General features: G+C 41.5%; 1 protein-coding gene across 4 annotated transcripts in view; it reads right to left on the bottom strand.

Moving 5' to 3' along the window:
- The window catches only part of STARD13 (StAR related lipid transfer domain containing 13), a 286,631-nt gene that overhangs the window by 71,881 nt on the left and 191,773 nt on the right, over positions 1-22,977 (bottom strand). The window contains exon 1 of one of the 4 annotated variants that reach the window (XM_030962524.1): positions 1,528-1,784. The exons of the other annotated variants lie outside the window; for them this stretch is intronic. The gene's annotated coding sequence lies outside the window, so the exon portion shown is untranslated. Of the gene's footprint in view, positions 1-1,527; positions 1,785-22,977 lie in introns of those variants that run through there. 4 annotated transcript variants of the gene reach the window in all.

The raw sequence follows: 22,977 nt of genomic DNA, 5'->3' as shown, positions 1-22,977 counted from the left end.
AGCCAAGCTTTTGGCAGGTTACAGAGACCTGCACCCATTTCTGTCCATTCCTCTTCAAACCTCTGCAAATCATAATTTCCAAAATGTGCCTGACACTAGCGGAAGCACAACTTGCAACACTCAGCTTGCTGAGACCCAGAAAAAAGCAGCGAACCTCTGGCTGCCTGCAGTACCAGATGCAGCAGCAAGATATGTCCAGCATGGTCCCTTCAAAAGGTGCCAATAACCCCAACCAGAAGAGGATGTCAGGATAATGCAAAGAATTCACTTTTTGCCCCAGTTGTCCCTGCCATCAGTCACTGTGACCCCTCCTCCTAAGTAAATGAAATCAATCAGCAGGGATTTCTGTAAAATACATAAAACAGTCATCTTCCAGACTCTACCAGAAGATAAATGGTTCCAGACATTGGACTGCAGCCATTTTCCCACACATGCTACAGTGTTTTGTCATCCATATTGGGCCATAATAGTGAGTGGGTTTTCCTTTTTTTTTTTTTTTTTTTTTCTCAGTCAGCAGCCAATGCTTCTGCTTCTAACTCGTACACTAAAACCACAGCAACAAGAGTAATCTTTTCTGTACAATTTGTAACAGAACAATTTCACTCCCAATCAGACAGTCTGGGGTCTTGTACAGAACTTTGACACTTTTCTGCTACAGATAATATCATCTTATTGCACTCGGCTGGAGCTCCACAAACCTTTTTAGGATTAAAGCATATCACCCCAAATACAAGCCACTGAATTGAAACAAGCATGAAATTATGAGCAATGCAAACCTTATCTGAGAACCTGCTAACAAGAAATAATATGATTGCTTACAATATCTTATGCTGGCTTTTGTGCTAATTTCAAAGAAGGCTACAAGTATACGACAGAAGATGCATCACAGTGTGAGTTTTCAATTAATTTTAACATATTTTCAAGCAAGTCCTTAATAATCTGTTAACATAAAATGCACTTTGGAAAGAACCATGGGGCTTTTTCATTATTAAGAAATGTGCAACCAAATTCTATCCTTAATTAAATCAGGAGTAATTTTATTAACTACAGTAGACTTAAACCTGACTTACATCAGTGTAACTGAGGGTAGGATTTAGCCCCGGGGTGTTTATACACTGTAGTTCCAGTTAGTTTAGATCTATTTGGGTGGGAACTCCTTTCCCCTTTCCAGAAAAAATATTCTTGCCTACCCTTTTTCGCCTCACAGCTGGGGCCAAAACAGCCTTTTCTTCTAAGATATTTTTCTGAAAGGTTACGAATAAATCTTATCCTCGATAGGAGATGACCTTGTTAAACAAAAAAGCACCCTCTGAAGTAAGGGACACTAGCAGTTTTAAAGTTCGTTTACAAGTTTTGAAACACACCACCTCAAATAGATAAGCTTATTTACATCTTACAAATAAATAAAAACTTTAAGTAAAAGCTATTTAATACAGGAGCTACTTATGTCTGTTTTCATAGCTGAAAAGCCCTTTCAAACAGATTAGCTGCTGCATTAAATATCCCTGTTGCAGCATAGAAACTTACTGTCCACAGATATCCTTGGGCTCCACTGCACCTCTGAACCAAAATCACTTTCTTCTTTACTTCATTTTCTGCTCTCTTGAAATCGGATTCCCAGTTCCTGACAGATGGCTCCTCTGTCACTGAGCTCTGCTTCCGCCTCCTTATCGCTGCCAGCTAATACTTCCACGATGCTTAGCTGTTGTCTGCGGAGCTGTGCTCTACATCATTTCTACTCTGATCAATGCTCCGCTTGGTTTTAGGTTGTTCCTAGTCCCGCCTCCTGCTCTTGAAGAAACGAAAACTCACAGCTGGATTTTCTATAAATCATCCCTTTTAAGAGTGGCTGGGCAAGTATGGCAAATACTACAGCTAAGACCTGCTGCTCTATTTGAAAGTTCAAAACCAATTCCTCATCTTAATGATGCACACATGAAAGTTAATCATGTACTAAAATCACTAATACTGAAAAATAGTGGCCAGATAATTGTGACCTTCAGGGCTTAGATGCTGATTAATGTAATACAAAACTCTCTGTTTCGGGGGGGGAATATGGTAAAACCTGCTGCCTCGGTGAACTGCTTTATATAGCGCTGTGCTTTGAACAGGAGCTTGTCATGCTTACAAAGATAAATTTACATTTGCAATACAGAGCTTTCTGACAGACCAGCCCAGTGTACATAGTGTTTAGGCTAGCAGCCCTAAGCTTGAAAGAGACTTTACCATCACAGCAGCTCTTCTGAAATGTGGGCAGGAAATACTTTTATTTTCTGCACAGGGCTAAATGCACTACACAGTGCTAAGCTCATTACCATGTTTAACAAAGCATGGAGTATAAAAGGAAGGTGGTACCATAAAACCAGCACTACAAACTTTGTTCCCATGAAAACAGCAAAACAGAGACGAGTTTCTGTAAACTGTTAATTGTTCTAGTTCTCCATCTTCCAGATCTTCTTAAGAAACTGTGCTGGGGAAATGAAAAATGACTGGACAGATCTGGATACAGTCTGAATGGGCTGCAAAATCCTGGTGTTTTCTCTAGGATTTTTCTACGGAGAGAGCTCCATCCCAGCTAAAGTGTTGTCAGGGCTAGAACCAACTCCTTCCTTACTAACAGCTGCCTGTGTCCTGGTGGCCCATGAGTTCCCCTGACTGCTGCCCACACTGAAAGAGCAGCTGAGCTGCTGGTGGAATCTTGATGAAGGACCGCTTGGGTTTCCAACTGGGGAAGTGTGCAAGAGCAGCATGTGCCAACAGCAACTCTTCCCCAAGTGTGCTGCTCAACTCGCAGGAAGCTGGGACCCATGGGCTTCTCCTGCCAGCAGCTGGAACTGAACTATTGCATCACTGGTCTACTATGAGTGGATCTCATTCCTTTTTGAGTCTCATCTACCCTACCCTACAGTGTTCCAAAAATGCAGCGGAAAAACACCAAAAAAAGCACTTTTGTCTATTTATTCCGACCCTCTAACCACTTCATTACATGCCCAATAATCCTCCCAAGTCTAGTGTTTCCACATGATAGATGAATCTGTGGGCTTCTGTCAGATCCAATTTGACTGTCGTTTTTCCCTAAGCTGAAGAATCTCCTCGTTTCATTCTGGGGCTGGTCAGCCTTTCTGCTCATCCCCATAGGTATTGCTGCTCCCATAAGCACTGCAGCCAGCCCTCTTGTTCACCTGACAGAAGTTGATGTCACAGCACCTGAGCTCAAGCCTTGCTCCCAGTCCATGACTGATGTTGTTGAATATATTCTCACTTTCTCTGCTTTCAGTTCTGCAGACAGTAAGTGAGGAAAGCCAGTTGTCACCTTGTGATCTCCACCACCACGGCATGAGTGACCTGAACACAAGAATTTCAGGACAACCACACCAGACTAATTTCCAAATAGCTACTAGCCTGGCAGCCCAGGAGAAAGCAGTATGGATTAAGTAGCCAGGAACGCTCTGAGCCAAGGACAACACCACTGTGATGCAGCTACTAGTCTGTTAACAAGCAGCCATAAGACACAGGTCCTGGGCCCCTGTCCAAGCTGTGACTCAGATCTGAAGTGCTGCAACGACAGTGCACTCCTGTGGATGTACTGGTTGATCAGTGCCAGTAATTTGATGATGGAGAGTGAAATGAGTGTGGGCAGAGCACTATCCCTGCAAACAATCTAAATACGTAATGGCAAATATAGCAAATCTGCTTTCCAGGTGCTGTGGCACACTCAGTACTTATCAGCTGTCAAAAACCCACAACATAACGGATTAAAATTACTTGTTTGACCTTTAAAGTGTACTTGAAAATCCACAAATGAGACCCATCAGTAGTACATATCCAGTTGAATAATAACAGAATTTTGGATCTCTAGAAAAAGTTTCCAAAGAGATTAAATACTCAGTACAATGGTGTGACATGCACTATATAGACTGGAGATCTTCCAAGGACTTTTATAGAGCATTTTGTTTAATGTCTGCAGTAATGTTTATGGTACAGAGGGCAATATTTGCTCTTTCTCTGTCCTGAGATTCCTGACCTTCACCTGAATAACAAGAAAATGTTTGCTGCAGGTGGAAATAAATATATTTATTATACATTGTCCTCCATGTGGTTTAGCTCCAGAAAGTGCACTGAGTTCTTTGGGGATGGACGGGAAGATCTGCTGCTACCACCAATGAATGCTCAGTTCGCAGGCTCAAACTAGAGTAAATATCCAATAAGACAGCAAAATGTGGTGGCATAGATGATTGTTTATCAGGCCTTTTTCTCTCTGCAAATTTTTTATTGGGCCCCAGTACTTGCTAATTGTGAACAAAGCCCTGCAGCAGCCCAGTATGGCTGAACTCAAGGCCATGGAACGAGCTCAAGGTCCCAGGAAACAATCCCCTGCATTGCTGGCCCCTGTTCTGGACCACGTCTACCAACTTCTTCCTAAGCAGTGTGAACATGAGTCTGTCTGTGTTCCCTGGCTGTGGGATGGCTCACTCTCCCTTGTTTGGTAATACAGATGTTCTCCCAGGGATGAAGGACAGCAGGATAGTTCCTCCTGTCACTGTTGCGCAGCCCTCACTTCCCCCTCACCTGGAAATGATTGTGAGATTTGCTGAGACCCTGCTGGCACACCAAGCTCCCATAACTGCACTGGGAAGGGGAAGGAGAAGGAATAAATAACTTGTCATTTCCCTCCAGTGACTTGTAACTAGAAGAGCTCAGATTTCTCCACGCAACCAGGATGCTGGCTTGGCCCTGAACTCTTTTTGGGAATTGTATATATTTAATATGTCAAGCCTTCTACCCTGAGTTTGTCTGGGGAAAACTTTTAACAGTTTAAAGGCGCTCTGACTGTAGTGTATTTGCCTATAATGTGGTAAACAGAATTATTAAAAATCTTGTCTTTTGCATCTTAAAACTCTAAGGTACTCAAGAACACATTTTTTCTTCTTACTGTCAGATTTTGCTTTGCTAAGACAGAATGCATGAAGACACTAGACAGATGTGGGAAAGTCTTGAGTTCTTTGAGAAGAAACAACAGGTATGAGGACACAGATGGAAAGGTGAGCAAGATGAAGATGCTTATCTATGAAGACGAGCACTTGTATCTGCCTACAGATCCTCTGCACCACTGCCCTGCAGCCTTCTTTCTCTGATAGTCTGAACATCCATTTTCAGCTGAAACTTCTCCACAGCTGAGCTACACTTGGGTCCTCCAGCTCAAGTTCTCCTCATTAGTTTTCACCATCCAGTTGAAGGCAACAAGACCAGCCAGGAGATCTTTGGACCCCGGAGGCTACGGCAGAGCCCTGTTTCAGTCTCCTTTGATAAAACAAGCCACTTCCCCTCTAACAGCTTTTCTGAACCCCCTGATGCCAGCTGAATGGGGGCTGGATCACAGGGAATACGAACCAATTGCAGCATTGCAGATGTGCCCCCCTGTGCTGTGTACTCACCTCTCCCATGGGAATACACTGCCAGGCAGACCCAATGGCCAGGCTGTACTGCCAGCCCACATTTCAGGAGTGACTTGCAATTATTCTCCAGTCTGCAAAGGCACTCAAGCCTTTGATCTCTGTTGCTCCCAACTGCCAGCCTCCCAGATTTTGCTGCTGTTCCCTAATCACGCTACCACACCACTGATAACCATGGTACAACTGCAAACTGAGCTGCCTGCAGAGGAAGGGCACATGGAGCCAGTGCCCCACTGTATGACCCCTTCCTTTCATCCCACTTTCTTATTGCATGTCCTCTACTAATCCTGGCAGATTCTGGAGAAGAACTTGAGGCAAAGGTTTTGCTTTGTGTTACCAGGAACAGACGAACCCTGTTTTCAAGTTTCACTTAGAAACATACTCATATTTTTCCTAAAGATGATAAGTTATAGAACTTGATAAGTTATAGAGATGGGGGAACATAAAGTGTTGCATCACTTTCAGCAAGAAGACAAGGGGGAAAGGAAAAATAATACTGGGTTATTACTATTTGAAACTCTGAATCAAAATGGATATTTTGAGGCAAAATCAAAATAAAAAAGCAAATTGAAAACTTTCTATCTAAAACAGAACACTGTTGATTGGGGGATTTTCTCCTGGGCAGCTTTCATGCAGTAGATGCTCTTACCACTGACTGCCATTTCCCAAAGAGATCCTGAACTATTTGTCATTCATTTAGTATTGTGGTTGCTAGTAATGATAGTTGTGCTATCTCCACCTGATAAGAAAGCCATACACTTTTGCATTTTAAATCAAACACATTCTTTGAAGAATCAAAGTATGCATTACCTAACTTACTTTTCAGAAAAACCTCTCTATTTACTCTTGGTCCTCATTTAGTCATTCTTCTGCTGGAAAATCTCTGGAGTTAACACGGCATGTCTCTGTGTCACATGTGTTCCCTTTTAATAGCCAACGTAAATGTTTTTCATCTCTGGACTCTACAGCTTGAGTCTCACTTATGAAAGCCAAGCAGTGCCTCTCTGCTTTACTCATCACACGACCAAAGGACTGCTGATCTCCCGCTTGTCTACGGGCAAAGCAGGGGCTTCCAGAGCCCGGGCCCAATGCCATTCCCTTTGGTTTGATTGAACTGATCTGCTGATAAACTCCATCCTGATTCCAAACACTCTTCAGCAAGCTCTGCTTTACAATATTTTTCCCTTCCCAAGGACCAGCAGTGCCATGCTTGGTTCCATGGCACTTCCCCCTCGCCTCTGTGCCCCTGCAGGCTGGGCCTGGGTCAGTGTGGCTGTATGGTCCTGCTATGGGGACATTGTGTGGATGACAGAGGCACAGTATTTCATTAGTATGTCAAAATGCTTCAAAGAGTCAAAATAAAAATTCTTGGAATTGCTGCATGAGTCAAAACTTTAAGAAGTTTATATTAAAATATGAATCACTGGCTTGCTTCAAGGGAGGAAAAAAATCCTTGTTTTCAGCAGAAAGTTAATTAGGTGTCCTGAAAATCAGTAATTAAAAACACCATTAGTAGACAATAATCATCTGCAGTGCTAGTTTCCTTCTGAACATAAAAGGCTTTAAAAGGACAGAGTAGGAGAGAAAAGTTCAGCATCAGCATTTGCCTCAAGACCCAATGCACCCGGGGGCTGGCCCAGCATCCCTTATGCAGGGAAATAAGAGCTAGAAAATATATTTTTGTTGCTGTGAAAAAAAGTTGGATTTTTGAATCTATATGCCTGCACCATTTAAAATTAACCTGTTCACAGACAAACTTGAAATGTCATCCTGATGGACAACACCACCATCGCTATCATCCCCGATGCACATGTCAGAGAGAAGTGCCACCACCCTGGGCAGAAAATGCAGCCACTCTTTGCTGTGTAACAACACAAGGCTGGAAGAAAAGACTATGGTTTCCAAATTAAACAGCGGGAGTAATTTCTGCCAACAGGATGTAATTACTCCTCTTGTAAAAGAGCTGTGGAACACTTAATGGTTTCGAGCACTAATACATATGGAAACAGAGTGTTCCACAAATACCCGGCCAAGTGCTAGAGCATCACTGGCCTGGGGAGCAGTAAAGGGCCGAGAACACATCCTGTACTGCCTAAGACTTCAAGGGCCTCCTTCCAAATGCTGCTCTAGTGGGACTGCTGAAGTTTCTGTAAACAGGTATGGTCAATGCCCAGGGTGAAATTTCTTGTCTCTCACAGCAGCTGTAGTCAAGGCAGCTGACTGTGTCACAGCACTAAGTATAGATTTATCACCATCAAATCTCAATGCCAGGTCTGTGACTATTTCATCGATAATTTTTCTGACTAGACTGCTATCTTCCCAAACATCTCTTTATAAGCAAGAAGTATCTGAGACTATGTCAAATATTTCAAGGTATTTCCATAGGATATATGGAACCTCAAAGTTGATGTGCTACTGACACTAATTTTCTTAAGGCCTGACCAAAATACATTTGCAGATAAGAAATAAATAACAGCATCTAAATGCAGAGATTTTAAAATTATGGCCAGAACATTCCCAGCATCTGAAAGCTCCTTCATAGAAAGTGTATTTGTTGAGTGAAGGATGTTAGCCCTTAAATACCCTATGGCAACTCAGCCCTTACATTTACATGCAAAAATTCATAGCCATACTTATGAAATCAGACAAGCAAAGTTCTCCACAAAGCAGCTCTCCTGGTACAAGTTTTTTACTATCTTTACTACTGCAAACTGGAGCTTGGGAGGAAACAAATGTCCCAGCATCTCCTCTTCCACTGAAAACATGAAGTTTTCAAAACACATTGATATATGTAAGACCTCCTGCAACAAAACCAGCTCCACTCACACCTCTCACAGAGTATCATGCATTTCCCAGAGATTTTAAGGTGGGATTTGTTAAAATTAAGAACAGTACTTATCACAGGAGAAAATTGTCCCTAACCAAGAAGAAAAGACAAAGTTTTTCTACACATCCCTGCCTCAAACATCAGGAGAAAAACATGCTTACAACTCATCTGAGGAACTGCTCTGAAGCTTAACAGGCTGTAATCAAGACAGCAGGAGTTTATTTTGAACAATCACTTAGGGGAATGGGCATGAATCCTCCATGTTAATGATGCCCCTCAGTGTGTGATTCTCTCATGCTCACACTGACTGAAGAGAAAGCAAATGAGTCTGATTGGTGACTATTTCACGATACAAAATTTGTTTTTTAAACATGCAAAGATTCTTTTTGAGCAAAACTCAGCATGATTGAGGTATGAAACATTGTCTTCCTGACCTTTCAGAAATCAAAAAATCTGACATTTGGTTCTTTGGTCAGTTATGCTATTGACAAATTCATTTTCTCTCAACACACATACACACAAAAAACTTCACTAATCATATTTCTATTACCATCATCCTTCAGATCTTTTAGCATGATTTACAGAGGGGGAAAAATGAAAGAAAAACAAAAACTGGCAGTACATTATGCAGCTTTGGGCAAAGAAGATGATGGATTCTCCCAAAGTAATTTCCTGCAAAGTGAGATTTGATATAAAGATCTTGATTATGTATGTCAGTGCTGGGAAGGTACCCAGACGTGAGACTATCATTTACAACCAATGCAGCCAAGGCAGAGGCCACTACTGGGTTTTAGAAATGAAAAGCAGTAGTACAAGGGAACAGAAAGAAAGGATTTTTCAGAAGAATTGGAGACAGCAATATTTGATTTAACTTACAATACACTACTACCTCCTAAGATGGTCCCAATTAGACCTATTTCTGCATACCACATTTGGCAAATGATGCCACACTTGGTCTTGTCCTTCCCTAACTCTCTTGGCAAAAGCAACAAAGACTTCCTAGCACTAAAAGGCCACACTGCGGTTTTGTTTTCAAACATCACTTCTAGGAAAAAAGAGAGGGTATAAAAAACCTCTGCTGTATCCAAGGACAAAGCAGAACGGTTCCATGTGAGTCATATTCAGTCTTTTCAGGCTTGGCATTTGTGGTATGAACTCAGAAAAGTCATTACCAGTAATTCTGTCATTTCAAGTGTTTGCAACACATGAGAAAAAGTGCTTCTAAAATGAAAATCCCATCCTAACCACTTCAGTAACACTTACAGATCAACTTCCTACAACTTCAATCTAAATCCATCTCACTGTATTTAAAAAATATTTTTGGATGCTCTAAGTAAACCAAGGCATTCAACCTGTGACTTGAGAAAGAGATTTTCAAAAAAAATGTTGTAAGAAGCTAGCCATGATTAAGGAGACACATTTCCGTTTGTTCACTTGAAGGATTGCCTGCTGGATTAACCCAAAGTGAGCCTGCAGTCCAGCCATATCTTCTCTCCCATCTTTAATGCAGCCAAGCAAAAACAAAGAAAAGAAAAGGCATCACATGTGCAGCCACTTCGCAGGAAAGTTTTAAGTGGTCAAAATTAATTCCTTTGCTCCTAATGACATATGGAAACTGCTTCTCTGAGCTTTATTTTAATTTGCTATATTTAATGACTGCTATTATAAACCAGTCTAAATGGAGAAGCTAAAACTAGAAAGAAAATACAAGATTTGGGTCTTTCAAGCACCAGTTTAGGTTTATAAGCAACAAAGCAGACAGTGTGCTGTGATGGTGTGGGTAGTCCCAGTAACATGGAGTTAGTTAGAGTAGTCCCTCTCCCTTTCCAGCAGGACTATCTGACAGTGTCATGAAAAAGACATGGTTTTAAAGTCTCAAATAATCAAAATATCAAAGAAAACTAAAAGTCAGGATTTCTATGGGCACATGTACAAATGTGACTCACAAGGGATTTCAAAGCAGCTTTTCCCATACATGCAAACCCTGTCCGATGCCCTTATTTTTGGTGTCTTGTACTGTGTGAAGTTGCACAATAATAGTCTTGCTGTTAGAAAACACGTTAAAGCTCCCCCTTGACACAGGCACACCTATTGACACAAACGCTGGAGGCCCTGCTTGTGAAATCCCCGCACCTCCGTCAAATCAACCTGAAATCAGCTCCGGAGCCGCCGAGGGCGTGGAGGCGGCGCACACAGAGGGAGTGTTTGCACAAGCCTTGTTTCCATAGGAAACCAGGGCAAACACACATCCCCATTTACAGAAATGCAGTTTTCCATGGCGGCGGCTGGCGGGGCCTGCAGCTCCGGCCGCTGCCCACTAGAGGCCGTGAAGCCCTTACGCCTGCCCTGGCCCGGCCCGCACAATCCAGTGAAAAGAAAATGAGAATGGGAAACACCAAAAATGAGACATATTTTCTTCTGACATTAAAATCGTAACACTTCCTCAGAGCAGCGAGGCACCTGAGCCCTGGCAGGCCAGTGGGAGCAGCAGGACCTGCTGTGGGTGGCCAGCTCTGTCCACCACCAACTGGAAACCCGAGGAGGAGATGGATGAGGAGGGTGATCAGAAAAATGAGAAGCTACAGCTGGCTGGAGGGAAGCTACTCCTCTGTGACAAGCCCAAAGTAAACAATGAGCAGCCAAATTTAATGGGTCACTTTTAAAATTAATTGTGCTTTTTGAACATCACTCATTGGAGCCTGGCAAGCTGCAGCAGTCAATGGAAAGGATGCCAAGCATGAGGGGGATTTAATGAGCAGCGTTTGCTGGAGAACTGCAGCAACAAACATGTGCACAGAAAAACACCATGGAAGCTGGTTTGTGGGAAGAAATCTGAAGGTGTTTCTCAGTACTGAGAAATACATAGGGGTATTATAACAAAAAGAAGCAATACTCAATTTCTCCAGTTTAACTCCAAGTGGGGCTTTGCTGGTTATTCAGAGATTATATCCTACCCTTCTGTGAGGGACACAGGGAAACAGATGAAAATTAGGAGAGGACACCTGCCCAGAGCTGTGCTCTAAGGGAGGACATCAAACCTGGACTTCCACAGGAAGCACAGGAACATGGCCCTTACAGAGCCTAAGGCTGGAAATCACATCTAAATGTCTTCTTGCAAGCTTGTGACAGGCTATCTAGAAAACTACAAAGAGTCAGTGTAGATCAGATTATTCTTCACAGTTATTGACTGCCCTGCTTTTTGCAATGTTGAATTTCATCTGAGCTGTGCATATACCTAGCTTAATTATGCCCCATTTTAAGTTCCTTTATGTTCTGCTATCTGGATTAGTTAAATGCTTTTGTGTCTTCTGCAACCTCTGTCATGTTCCACACTTGTGCCACAGATCATTAAACAGCATAAATGTCACACAATTCCTAAAATGACATTTCAGGGCAGCCCAATAAAAACCAATGACCTCAGTAAAAACGTATATTTATTTGTCTTGTATCGCTTTCAAGTACTTGGCAACCTTGCAGTGAAACATTCTTTTAAGACTGGGGAATGTGGGTTTAAGCACCTTCTGGTTGGTGGTCAGACATCTCAAAAGCATTAAGGTATGATGCAAAATGTGAGTGCCACTGCATCCTTGGATGGCCACCTTACAGGAAACTAGTGATCAGGTAGTTTGTGTTCAAGTGTACAACTCGGGCAGTTCAGGGTGGAAGAAGAGGATTTTGGCTTTTGCATTTCATAAGGATATTTAGTGGTAGCTGTTGGTAAGTACCTCAGTGCAAGAGACTGAGGGTTGATGCCCCTTGCTCTGGTGGGGGTTGACAGCCCTCCCAGCATGGCATGATGGGGATCCTTGGGCTGTGGCACTTGGCTGGTCCTGATGCAGTATGCAGGGATGCCACAGTAGAGCTCATGCTGTGACAGCCGCTCCAGAGCAGGAGGAGACCAACACATGCTTTGTGAAGGGTGCAGCACACCCTGCATACCAAACCACTGTGCTGGGAACAGTGTGCAAAGCACTGTCTGGGGCTCTTGCTGGGACTGGTCCTTTATCAAAGGAGGGTAAATAAATTTAAGACAGATCTGTATTCATGAAGACAACTTTTTTTGTTGTTATTAAGAAAACAGAAGTCTGGTGGTTTGTCGGCAAAAGAAAAATGTGGGAAGTGGCATGAGTGTTCTTCCACCTTATGAAGGCAACTGGGGTGGGGGGGCTGCCTGCAGATGTGGAAGCACATCCCCACCTCCCACTTCCAGCCCCAGCTCCACTGGGCAGCTTGCAGTCCCTCTGGCCAACACTCAAGGAAAAGCTGGGTCCTTATCTCTAACGTGTTCCAGTTAGGCGGCCCTGAGAGCAACCCCAGGTGTGCATACAGTCTCTAATCCCATTAAGGCTCTTTTAAAGCAAGTGGTTTGGTTGGGTTTTTTTTCTGGTGTCACAGAATTTACACTTAATGGGTTTGCAGTTATTAGGCAGTTAGAAAAGTTACTTGCACTTTGAGGTTTGCTGCCAGAAGTGTAGCAAGACACAAGCATTGAGGTCCTTGTGAATCCCACAGCTGCTGTGACTTTTTCCATGTGAGGAAGGAACAGTTGCCGGAGGCATTTCAGAGAAATGCAAGAACACAGGAACAGTTCATTAATACTGGAAGTGAATTTGCAATTACTGAGAGCAGATGGCCAGCTCACACAGTGAATGAACCTTAAACCATCTAGACTTACAAGACTATAGCAAACATTGAAACACTACCAAATTCACACACACACACACACACACACACACACACACACACACACAAAAAAAAAAAAAAAAAAAGTAAAATTCCTACGTGCTCACAGTCAGAAGTCAGCTCAGATTTGGATCCTATATACAGTGGCTTAAGTCCAGATAAAGCTGTCAATATTAAACTGAGTCAGTGGATTTACCACAGAGTTCATGCCCCCTTTTTTTACTTGCATAAAAAACTTCTCAGAGCCATTCAAGATAAGCAAAAATAACAAGAACCTTAATAAAATAACAGTATCAGCATCTCATTAATAAAGCTAGGAATCAAGCTAATCCTCCCTTGTACAACTGCTACTGAGCTGTATCAGAGATGTGTTAGCAGCATTAATAAGAATGGAAATCAAAGCTGAAGTTACATAACTAAGTTTTTCTTTACTTAATAGTCCACTAACAAAAACCACCATACACACACTGCTTTAACAAACGTATCTGTGATGCACTCCAGAGCTGTTGAATTCTTTCCATACACATGCTGTTTGCAAAGGCTCTGTGAAGGAGCTTAAGAGAGATGTGTATCTTGAAAGCACTCCTCAGTGCAGCTCATGGACAAATTAGAATTATTATTGCTGTAGGCATGTAACAGTACATATGTGCAAAGGGAAGGACTTGCTTAGCACCACGTGCATTTCCCCCTGCCAGGTCTTCATTTGGCTTGGCAAACAAGACTATAATTACTGGGGGGAAGAGGGAGGCTGTAAGCAAAGAGCTCTGTTTCATGGTTCTTCCTGCACATGTCCAGGGAGTGAATGCAATGGCTCCACCAGCTCTGAGAAGGCCATGCAGTCATCCTTCAAAATCTTTTTCCCTATGACATGGAGTTTCAGCTGTGTACCTCTGGACAGCAAACAGTGAAGGCTCCCTAAGGTTAAGATGACCTGCAGTTTACAGATCTTTGCAAATGGGTGCACGAGAGCTCCAGTGCTGTGTGGATGTCAAGGCAGCCGGCAGGGAGAGTCAACACCTCAGAATTGTCAAAGCCCTGTGCAAGGAGGTAACTGCAATTGGACTGCACTCTGAAGGCCAGCCTAAAGGCTGCAACAGCAACAAGGGACATAGGCAAGTTATGTGACTTAAAAAAGAATGGTAATTGGATTTTCAGACAAGGAAGGGATGTTGGCTTGGTGGCACTTGTGATCAGTGCAACTTGCTGAGCAAGGAATAGTGAAAACTTGGAGACAAATCCCTCCAATCAAGATAACTGCTAACAAGGCCTCCAAAGATTTTTCCTTGGATTCCCTCACAGAGTTAAGGGTGTATGAATTTTTACTCATACATAGGATAGAATTTAAGTTTTGAGGGATGTAGTTGTGGCAAAAACCTCAGGTTTATTTCACAAAATCAACTTAATTCTTCTCTTAAGCCAGAAATCTGCATAGCAGGTCAGTTTGTTTGTAGATCAGATTGTTTGTGATATAATTCAGCAATTTCCTTGTCTGGCTTCATGGCACAATGTACAAAAATATGTCAATGCATGTGATGAGCTTATACTACCAAAAGACTACTCTCATACCTACAGCAACAGAAAGTGTGAAGTGATGTAGCTACTTTCAGATTCCTTCCCTTTACACTTCCTTTTCTACAAAAAGTAGAAAGCACAGGATACTTGAAGAGTTCTGCAGTGGCAGCTATTACATTGTAAAGACATGGTATGTTGATTCAATATCTCAGAACTGCTTTAAAGTTTTCCAAAACTTAGGAAAACAAAGTTTATATCAGAAGTCATTTTGACAGAAGGTGGTTTACATATGCATCAATTTAGTATGCTGAAATACAGCTTAAAAAACCTGTTGACTATTTCTAGCAATATCTTAATTACCCTGGTTATTCTTTGAAACATTTTGCATTTCCCTGAAATTGTGTGATCCCAGAACTATTTTAAACAGCCTATGCCATTGTATATGTCATAGCAATTCCAGTTAGCCTCTGGGTCCAATTCTGCATCTGGCTTTGGCCATTAAAAATTAAATTGAAATTCTTTTTCTCCAACAAATATTTATCCCATTGTAGTCTGATCAAATATATGGTAGCATTTGTAAACTGTTGTGATGACACAATACTTGGACCTCTCTCCATTAGCAAAGACAGATCTGGAGCAGACACTGGCTTACGTACTCAAGGATTTCAGATTTCCAGACACATTTCTAATTTTGGATAAATATTTTTTTTCCTTTCTAAATCTGACATTGCTCTTCATTAAGGGCTGGGATTTGGAAAAAAAAAAAAACAACAGAAAATCCCATGGGATTGAAAACAACAGATGTTGTCTGTTTTAAGCTTCCTTTATTCCAAATCACTGAATTTCGTGCTTTTAAGATTTTCCTGCCTCTCTTTTCAGAGGCCCATGATTTTCTCTTTAAATGGATTTTCAGGAGGCTGACTCTGACTGGAATGTATGTGAAAGAGATTTTCCACATAAAATGCACTTTTTTTTTTCATGAAGTTACTAAAAATATACTAAAAATATGACAGAAGCACTACCAGGGCAGTATCACTGTGTGTCCATACTGTGAACAATAAACCCCACAGGATGCCATCCCAACAAAAAGGAGGCACATGCTGCTCACTTCCCACCCAAAAACCCTTGTGCTTCCTGCTGCTCCATTTCAACACTGCTGAACTGCCAGCTTCAAAATCCAAAATAGTGCCCCAGAACAGCCACAAAGGGATTTTAAAGCTTTCCTTAGAATCAATTTTCTTCCCCATAATGAGCAACTTTCCTGCATTTGCCTGCCCTCCATCCAGCTGAAGAGCCCCTGCCCTTAGGATGTAAAACTCATTCCTTCAGGTGAGTGACTGCATCCTTCGAAAAGATGATGTAATCATGAAGTCATTGATTCTAAAATGGTCTGAGTGAAGAAATAGCTGTGTAATGCTGTGGAAAGAAATGCTGTGTAATTTGATCCCTAAGGAATAAACAGGCAAGGATGTTTGGGACAGATTTGACATCCTTTTTTAAAAAATTGAGAGGTTTCATAAAACAGCTATAGGAATTGTTTACGTACTGGATTAAGTAACAGCACAGTGAGGAGCAGTAATTTTGCCTATCTAAAAAACTCAAACTTGGCAAATAATTCTATCAGAATGTAGTGATATCCGACAGAGCAAATCTCTTAATTACAGAAAGAAAGCACAAGAAAAATGCCTGAAATGTGAGGACAGACAAATTCAAATTAGAAGTTAAGCATATGATTTTCATACATTATATTTTTAAAATTTTTGTCTCCTAGTCAATACAGGGTGAGTTTCTGGGAAGGATATGGAAGCCAAACAACCAAATTCTGTTTTCAACACATTAGATAGACAGGAGGCCAGGCTAAATTAACTAATGGGTTTAAGCTTTGTGAGGTCAAACCTTTCTATTAAGTGTCAGAAACTCTATGTTTACAGTGATTATATCCATGGTCATTAATAAAAATAATTGGAAGTGACTACCCCTTTGATTTAATCAGATTTGCATTGGTACAAGTTCATTGAATTGCAGATAGAAGAAATATTAAACCTCACCCCTTCACAGATGGCAAGATTTTAGCAATGCCTTCACAAAGCCTCAACTGATATTTTATGCCTTAACTTCCTCTGGTATTACAGCTTTTTTGCAACAGCACATGCACTACAGAAGCAATACAAGTTAAACTGTAATACACTTTTGTTTGCCTGAGTAGATGGAAACATCTGTCCTTTTGGAACTAGTGTGCCATTCATATTCTTTTATAAATAAAAAACTATTTTCAAGTTAGGAAATAGGAAAAAAAGAGATGGATGTTCTGGTCTTCAGTAAGGCCATCTCTGCTTCTACCTTCTATAACCTTTTGTTGGTCCTGAGGCTCTCAGATACTGATTTATCCTGTTCTTCCATTTTCTCTGGCATCGTTGACCAGCTGGGAAAATTACGTGTCTGCACTACTTGCGACATGCAGGAGACACAGAAATTCAGTTGCACTTTCTGTAGGATCAAAGGTGATTTTTCTAAATTTTCTTCCAAAATGAAATTCTAACATATTCACCTCTCAGAAATACCAGAAAAAGAGGCTTGGCTCTGGCCTTTGCTAATGCCTCTTGATTTTCCAACTGAAGGAAGGGCACGCAACAACACAATCTTTGATATGAAATCAAGACCCAGGTCATTGATAACAGCTACACCAGGAGCAGCCAGCACCTGTCATGAGCTCCAAGCTTGGCAGTTCTGAGGTGTTTTGAGGTCACTTATCTTGAGTCCATGAACTCAGAAGACCCTCATATGAACAGAAGTGTCCTGAGCTGCACATAGGAAAGCCTTTGCCATGATTTCCAAGATCATGAATAGGGCACTGGGAATCTAGACAGCAGGGCAGCTCAAGGTACTTTGGCAGCTCTGGCTTCCTCAGCAGTTCACCAGCTGAGATATTGAAAGACACGTTGGTTCACCAGAATACTGTCAAATATGGCAAGATTTCACCAAAAGTTTCATGTCCATCACATGTCCCAGCCACAAAAGGCCTGAGAGAGTTTTAAGTGAGAGACTGAAATACCAGCGTGCCCAGCAATACTCTGGTGTGTGTGTTTGGACTGAGCTGGGGCAGCTGAGGTGGCTAAAGTGTTGAGTAGCAGAGCAGAGGGCAAAAAGACTTCAAACTTGCTTTGAGCACATGTACCTAGATTAGACAGGAGGGGGAAATGCCCATTCAGAGATACAGGATATGCCAGCACAGTACTGGCAATGGAACCACAGCAGCTGGGGGTTAGGAGAGAGGAGTGCACATAATTACACTGGACAACTACTGATAAGGGACTTAGCTAATATGCACATTTCTGATTTTCACTAATGACTGAGGAAACCCTCAAATACATGGCAGCTCAGCCAGTGGCTGTTGTCCCATTACTCAAAAAATGCCTATGAAATGAACTGAAATTTGAAAAATTGTATAAAACCAAAAATATTGAAGTTCAGCACTTGTTGACATATTCACTCCTGATGCCCCTTCAGAAAAGCTGTGTGAGCTTTGACATGTTTTTTCTTTCCAGCATTTTTCCCTCATTATATAACTTATTGTCATAGCTCTGCAATTTTATTGACAGCTCTGATCTGTGAATTGCAGACTTCCTGTAGTTCTACGGTTCATGGTTCACCTCTTGGTCTGGACTGTTTTTGTCCTGCAGAATATGGAACAGCTTTGGAAACAGCACATGCTGACAGTGATTATGATTCTCCACAGCAGCTTCCCAGAAAACTTTGTGGAAACTGTACTTTACCTCACAATTCATGTGGACAAAGCATGTCCTATAAATTTACATAATTGAACTTTATGAGAAGTATGCAAAGGTTTCATAAACAGTAAGGGGAAAGCACAGTTGTAAAGAAACAAACAAAAAAATCTGTCAGCTTTAACACACTCATCTGGGGAAGTCAGCTACTTTGACGAGAGACATAATGGTTACATGTTTTCAAGAAGCAGCAGCAAGTTGTATACTTCCAGCCTGTTCCTAGGAAAACCCTGATGAGTGCAAAGAGAACAACTGTGAAACACTAAACATGCTGCTAATGTGCGAAGCCCTATGTTCTGGGGAGAGAAGAGAATTCAGAAATAATTGAATCATCCAGGGCTGTGCTCAGTGCATACCCTAAGGTGATTATGTTCAGAATAGAAGCTTTCAGAATGTCATTTAGTAAATGAAAACAGAGTTGGATACCAGTAATAAACCAGTGCCCTCAAGCTACTCATTTTTTATAGTGACTTAATTGAAACTTACAAATCACTGACTGCCAGATGCATGGGAAAGGGGGCAGCACTGAGACCAGGACCAGAGACACTGAGATCAAGCAACACATTGTGATTTTGCCTCCAGTAAAGAACAGTTTATGGCTATAATTTTCTTCCTCTGGTGATAAAAATGAGTCTGTCGTGGTCTGAGTGCTCAGCTGTACTCCCAGAATAGGTACAGAGCTGGGTACCAACTTGTTTTCAACTTTCTAATTGCTGATTAACCCATTAAAATGAAACCAAGTACAAAGTTTTGTTTTCTCTTTCTTATTGTAACAAGAAGGCTTTTTAAAATTGCAGTAGCTCTTTAATCACATTTCAATTACCTAATTTGCAAGAAGCACAATTCTATTATCTTTAAAAAGCAAGCATATATTTATAACTCCTACTATTGTCATTCAAATGATATATAACCATTACATTTGGGATTTCTGCCTTTTTATATACATTTAGCACTTTCTTATTATAAAAATAAAATAAAACTTAAGAAAGATTTCCAAGTTTTTCCAATTAGTACTACTTCTTGCAGAGAGATGTCCCTATAAGAGTTGTTCTGTTAAACTGTACACCACAAGAACTAAATTGGCTTTGGAAATGTAGCATTGTAGTTTTCCAAAGCTGAAGCCTAAGAAGAAAAAGCATTTCTTTGGATGTAATAAATCTTCAGTGATGAGTAAAACATGAAGGAAGCCTCTCTCTTCTTGAAAGCAGGGGACACCCCCTTCCTTCCACTTGTTTCTAATAACGTACTACAAGGCAGAACTCCCAGCCTGTCATTTTTCACACAAATGGCTCATCAGAGTGCTTGAGAATGATTTGGACATGGGTCTGAACATGAGTTTGGGCGCTGACATTACTTGCTCAAACCTGAATTAAATCATCCTGGGAGGGGAAAAGGCGTCAGAGAAGATCCTCACACTCCAAAGGCAAAGCACCACCCCTAGCCTGCCTGTGCAGCCCTTCCTACCAGGCCTTGCTTCACTCAGGAGTTTTGGCTGCAAGACTTCTACAAACCCGAGTCTCCAGCCAGTGCTCCTGACTCTTGTCCTGCCTGTTCTTAGCCCATTTTTCCGTTGCTGAAGGCTGAGCATATCACACAACTGCAGTTAACAGAGGATTTTGCAGCCTGCCTCTCCCATGCAAGAGAGCTTCATCACTTTCTGCAGAAGATTAGTTTAGTGTTAGTTGCTTTGAAGATAATTGCTCAACAACAAATCCAGTTCTTAACCCTCATTTACATTTCCTAGAACTTCTGTGAAGGTAGTGCCTTTGGGGCTGATACTTTCTGGCCTTAATCTCAGTCCAAAGGTGATTTTCATGCATGTAAATGTAAATTCAAACACTTTAATACTTCTCAAACCAGACACACATATGACATGATTTTCTGCAGGACCCTATACAAAAAAAATCTGTAATTGCTCAGTATTAGGAAAATATTTCCTGGTTCTCACTGAGCTCTAAGGAATACTCCAAGTTAGAGGAAAATCCTGTTTCAGAGACATGAAGAAATGAAATAAATAAAAGTAATGCAGAACAGCATTGAGGTGCCTGATTTTCTCAGTGGGTTAGTGTGGGAAACTAGCGTGACATGGAGTATCCAAAACAAGTACTTAATTTACAGTCTGAGATGCTCAGTTCTGTCCCCAGCCTCTCTGAAGGAGCTGGGACAGCCTCTGGCTCTGCTCAGCACCCCTAAGTAGTTACATATGCCCCAGCATGTGGACGGCCTGAGTAGCGCCTGGATCCTGGGGCCAACAAGCCCTATAATGGTTCTCGGTCACTACACACTGTCAGAAAATATTAATTATCCAAGTTTTCAATAATTCAGACTCCTGGACATGTCAGCACCACAAACATCCATGTCCATCCTGATTTTATATATATTGCATATATATATTATTCACTTTCACTAAAAGGTGGGAGCAGGGGTGTAAGATCTGGGTTTATTCATTGCATATCAAACTCCTACCTGTGTGGTATGCTATCATCTGCTCAGGAGAAAGAGCCTTAACTTAATTATGGCAACTGGTGTGGAGAAATTAATCATCACTGAACACTGAAAAATAGAAATCAATACTTTTGTGTCTTTGCGAAATGGTCTATTGCTAGATAGATATTCATGGCTATATTTCTCTCATCCTGTCAATATTAATAAGGTAGCAAAGACTATATATATATATATCAAAGCCTTGAAAACAAGGCTACTGCTAATGCAGGTCCCAGCAGTAACATATTATAGCTACCAGCTGACTGATTTGTGGGATGCTGAGCAGCAGCTCCAGTGTAATACAATCCTTCATTTCCTACTCTGAAACTTGTTTACTCCTGTTGCCATTTATTAAAATACTGTCCAGCTATAATTAAAAAGGACAGGACAACAATAACCTTTAGTACCTCCTTGCTGTGATAAGGGAGATGCTTAAACAAGACAGTTGACAGGCAAGTACAAATGGGGCTAAATTCACTTTGATGAGCTGTGTGACGGCTTCCTCCACAAATGAGACACAACAGAGAGGCAGGTCATTAGAAATCACCCTGCAATGGGATGACTGGCACATACAGCTTTTGCAATCCTATTAAGCTGCTGCCACTGAATGAAAGCACCTGCTCATTGCAGGGGTAGGTAAGAGATGTTGTTTATACCTGGTGTGGAGGGCTGCCTGTGCCTGAGACACCACGCTTGGGTAAATACGCCCAGTGCCTCTGGCCTGATTCAGCCTGGGCGGTGATAAAGATCTTAAATGAATTTCCAGGCATGAAACTATTACAAAATGGATTTAATGATGAAAGGCTGTCTTACTGTATCTGTTCCACTGTTTTGTATCATAATTTAATAAATCAGAAAGCGTAGAGATGACAAACAGGTAAGCAGCCCAAAGGGTAAAGTCTATATTGGGGTGTCACCTAATGCATGGATCTCTAGAGTCCGGACATGGGGCCCCAGTGGCAAGCAAGCCCCAGCTTGCTTCAACCTCTGACCAGGATATCTGATCCACATATGGGGTATTTGCTGTGGTAGCCACATCCCATATGACAAGCACACACAATGAAAATTCTGATTTTTTTGCAGCACCAGACTGCTTCTCAGATACCCAGGAGTACTACCAGTGCACTTGCTGACCTGTTTTGTGGGATTATCCGGCATTCCTAGTCAGCCTTGGGTGTGGGCTTTCCATATGGTCATTAAGACTTCCCTGCTGCAGTACAGTAACATAATGAAGCAACCATTCAGTTATGACTAAAGTCCATTGCTATTTATGCCCTAAGAATATTTTATCCCTATTCTAGGGAAAGTGGACACAAATGTTACATGATAGTCTCATTTTACCATCTAATGAAATTATATACCACTTTTTTAATGTGAGAAACCTAAATTTCCCACTAAGCAATATTTAAATTTTTTTTAATTACTGAGTGTGGAAGAAATACTGTGTATGTACTCACACAGAAGCCATATGTACATATCATTTGCCTCTGGCCTTGCTATGTTTTAAATTGCTGATAGTTATATCTTTCTTAGCATGTGCTCCTCCCATCTGTTGTAACCAAATGTTGTTCCTAAGCCTATGCTCAGTTGGGAACCTACAATGACTCACTCAGTTGCTCAACATAACCTCCTTTGTTTGGGTGGAACTCTACACAGTACACAAAGATAAGGGTTAGAGCCTTTACTGTAAGCTTTTTGAAGCCCTCAAGTTATTTTGTCAAATGACTATTGAAAGCCTGAAGCAATGGCACTCTGGCTGCAATGCAAATAGCACTGGCCCCTGAGCTGACATGGGCTGATTTAAGAGACTTACTCACTGTGAGCAGATTTGAACTCGACAGGTAATGCCAGAGCTCCTGGACAGATATGACAACATGAAATGTAAATGATGCCCTTGCAGAAAAGGTCTGTGAACTGGCAAGTTAGATGTCCAGGTCCATTAGGTACAGGTTTCTGACCAGATCCCACTGCCACAGCTGGACAGTTCCTCTAACTGTGCAGGTGCTTTTTGAACAAATACCACTTCTTGGTCTCAAACCTTGTTTTGGGCTTTCGCTCATGCTGCATTTGAAAAATAGGAGAAAGCTCCCATTTATAGGGTGAAATTCTCTTCTACCTATTTTTATTAGCCAATTTTTAATTCAAAACTTGGAGAAACTTATATGAAAGGGATCTAGTCCATAAAGATTCTTTGTAAGATTTTTTTGGTGCAATCTATGTTTAGACTGATTTC

This window comes from Camarhynchus parvulus, chromosome 1, assembly GCF_901933205.1.
Source record: "Camarhynchus parvulus chromosome 1, STF_HiC, whole genome shotgun sequence".
Taxonomy (NCBI): domain Eukaryota; kingdom Metazoa; phylum Chordata; class Aves; order Passeriformes; family Thraupidae; genus Camarhynchus; species Camarhynchus parvulus.
Note: the sequence above shows the minus strand (reverse complement) of the source record. Positions and strands in the feature narration are given on the sequence as shown.